The sequence below is a fragment of the Cebus imitator genome, unplaced genomic scaffold (assembly GCF_001604975.1).
Source record: "Cebus imitator isolate Cc_AM_T3 unplaced genomic scaffold, Cebus_imitator-1.0 Scaffold718, whole genome shotgun sequence".
Lineage (NCBI taxonomy): Eukaryota > Metazoa > Chordata > Mammalia > Primates > Cebidae > Cebus > Cebus imitator.
The window spans coordinates 15402-18703 of NW_016108033.1; the positions used below are offsets into that span (position 1 = coordinate 15402).

General features: G+C 34.9%; 1 pseudogene across 1 annotated transcript in view; it reads left to right on the top strand.

The window, feature by feature from the left end:
• Positions 1-644: 644 nt before the first annotated feature.
• The window catches only part of LOC108296483, a 33596-nt pseudogene continuing 30938 nt past the window's right edge, over positions 645-3302 (top strand). The window contains exon 1 of the transcript XR_005198407.1: positions 645-765. The product of XR_005198407.1 is annotated as a nitric oxide synthase-interacting protein-like (transcript). The remainder of the gene's footprint in view (positions 766-3302) is intronic.

Sequence of the window (3302 nt, forward strand, 5' to 3'; positions counted from 1 at the left end):
AGAGCACTGAGGTACAGAACTTAAGTAATGTACTCAAGTTTACATAGACTATCAACTATAGAGCTAAGATTTGAAGCAAGCCTTCTAACTCCAAAGTTAGGGTAATCACACTTAGCAAATGAAAATTATAGAATGTTAGTTAACTTGAAGTTCATATAAAAGATGAATAAGTTGGTATTTCTTAGAATACGTTGTCCCAAGTACTGTAAAGAAATAAGCATTTTGTCTGCAGTGCTATTCAGAGTCTATAATCACAATGGTGTAGTTTTTCTTTATAAATGTTTTAAAAATGAATTAATGAGTAGCCAAAATAATGAGATGTGACTCATGTTAGGATTACTTACTCTTAAAATTTTTATGGCATATATTTGTGGGTTGTTTCTATGTCAGCAAAACTTATCATGTTGTCAAACTTGTGATGATACTTGTAGATGGCATCCGTTGCTTACATTCCACATAGAGTACTGAAAAAAACTTGTAGTTATTGTCCATTAAATGTTTTCCCATAAGGAAAAGCATTTATTGCTCCTAAGAAGGAGCAATACTAATTACAGCTAGTGCTCGACTTACGACCACGATTGGTTCCGACAGACCGGTCGTAACACGATTTGGTCGTAAGTTGAGTAGGCTATATGCATGCGGAGATGGTAGTGCTGCCGGAAGCTGATCCGCACTGTCGTCCGCCCAGCCGGGCAATGTTTGCGCTGCCAGACGCAGAGGAGTCGTGGCTAGCGATTGTGGTCATAAAGTCGAATGATATAGGTCGTAAGTCTATCAATACTTGTAATCAAGCATGTTTTGCCCTTGCATATTCAAGTCATTTAGCAATTCACAAGTAGGTATAATTTAAAAAGTAGCATAACAACCATTTTAGAGCCAAAAATGTTCAAAAAATAAAATGAGATTATGACAAATTAACATCATTCTTACCTTTTTTTTCTGATGCTGGGTAACTACAAAAGCTTATTGGAAATATTACTTTATGTACCGGCACCTGTGTTTCACTTTGTTGTACTTCACTGATACTGTGTTTTTGTTTGTTGTTTGTTTTTGCTTTTAAATTGAAGATGTGTGGTAACCTTGCCTCAAGAAGCCTGTTGGCACCATTTTCCAACACCATGTGTTCACCTGGTTTCTGTGTGTTTCACATGTTGGTAATTCTTGCAATATTTCAAACTTTTTCATTATTATTATATCTGCTATGATGATCTATTATAAGTGATCTTTTGTTGTTATTGTGATTAGTTTGTGATGCCAAAAACTATGCTCATATAAAGTGACAAACTTAATAAATGTGCATGTTCTGGCTGCTCAACCCGCTGACCATTTCCCAGTCTCTCTTTCTGCCCTCAGGCTTTCCTACTCCCTGAGACACAGCAATACTGAAGTGAGGCCAGTTGATAGCCCCACAATGGCCTCTAAGTGTTTAAGCAAAAAGAAGTGTCACTGGTTTGTCTCTCACTTTAAATTAAAATGTAGAAATTGTTAAGCTTAGTGATAAAGTCAGGTCAAAACTCGAGAAAGGTCAAAATTTAGCCCTCTTGAGCTAAACAGCCCATTGTGAATCCAAAAAAAAAAAAAAAAAAAAAAAGAAATCTTGAAGGAAATTAAAAGTGTTAAATGGATGAAAAGTAAATGAAACAACCTTATTGTTGATATGAAGAAAGTTTTAATGGTCTCTCTAGAAGATCAAACAAGATACAAAATCCTCTTCGGCCAAAGCCTAATCATGAGCAAGCACTAACTCTCTTTAATTCTGTGAAAACTGAGAGATGAGAAAGCTGAAGAAGAAAAGTTGGAAGCTGGCAGAGGTTTGTTCATAAATTTTTTAAAAAGAAGCCATCTCCATAAAATAAACGTACAAGGTGAAGCAGTAAGCATTGCAGCAAGTTACTCAGAATATTTTCTTAGCTTATGAAAGTAAATACGCTAAACTAAAACTTTTCAGTGTAGTTCATGAAACAGGCTTTTATTGAAAGTAGAGGCCAGAAACAGACTGACTCTCTTGATAGGGGCTAATGCAGCTGGTAACTTGATGTTGAAGCCAATACTCATTGCCATTTTAAGGATTTCAAGCTTCTTATGAATTATTCTAAATGTATTCTGCCCATGCTCTATAAACAGTACAATAAAGCCTGGATGACAGCACATCTGTTTACAGCATGGTTTACTTAGTTTAAGCCCACTGTTGAGAACTACTGCTCAGTGAAAAAAGATTCCTTTCAAAATATTACCGCTCATTGAAAGTGCTCCTGGTCACCTTGTAGCTTTGACAGAAATATACAAAGAGAATGTTATTTTCAGGCCTGCTAAGACAACATCTGTTTTGCACTTGATCTTTTCCAGATCAAGGAGTAATATTGATTTCGAAATTGTATTATTTAAGAAATATATTTTATTAGACTATAGCTGCCATAGACAATTATTCCTCTGGTGGGAAAAGTAAATTGAAAACTTCTGGAAAGGATTTACCATTCTAGATTCTATTAAGGTTTTGATGATTAATGGGAGCAGGTAATATCAGCATTAGTAGCAATTTGAAAGAAGTTGATTTCAACACTTATGAAAAGTATTGTGGGGTTCAAGACTTCTACAAAAGAAAACTGCAGATGTGGTGGAAATAGCAGGACACCTGGAGTCATACATGGAGAGTGAATATATAACTGATTTTCTGCTATTTTATGACAAAACTAATGGATAAGAAGTTGCCCCTACTACTGTATGAGCAAAGAAACTGGTTTCTTCAGATGGAATCTGTTTCTACTGAGGATGTTGTTAATATTGCTATAGTAACAACAGAAGATTTAAAATATTACATAAACTTAATTGATCAAACAAGTGACAGGGTATGGGAGGACCAACTACAGTTTTAGAAGATATTCTACTTTGTGTAACATACTGTTAAATACCAACAGATACCCAGAGAAATATTTCATAAAATAGTCAATTAATGCAGCAAACTCCATTATTGTTTTATTTTATAAATTACCACAGCTACTTCAAACTTCAGTAATCCTACCCTGGTGAATTACCAGTCATCAAAATTGAAGAAAAACTCCCGACCAAAAATATATTGCAGTTTACTGAAGGCTCAGATGGTTGTTGATATGGTTTGGCTGTGCTCCCTCACAAATCATATCATATCATATATATATATATATATATATATATATATATATGTATATTTACTTTACGTTCTGGGATACATATGCAGAACATACAGGTTTGTTACATAAGTATACATGTGCCGTGGTGGTTTGCTGCACCCATCAACCCATTATCTAGGTTTTAAGCCCTGCATT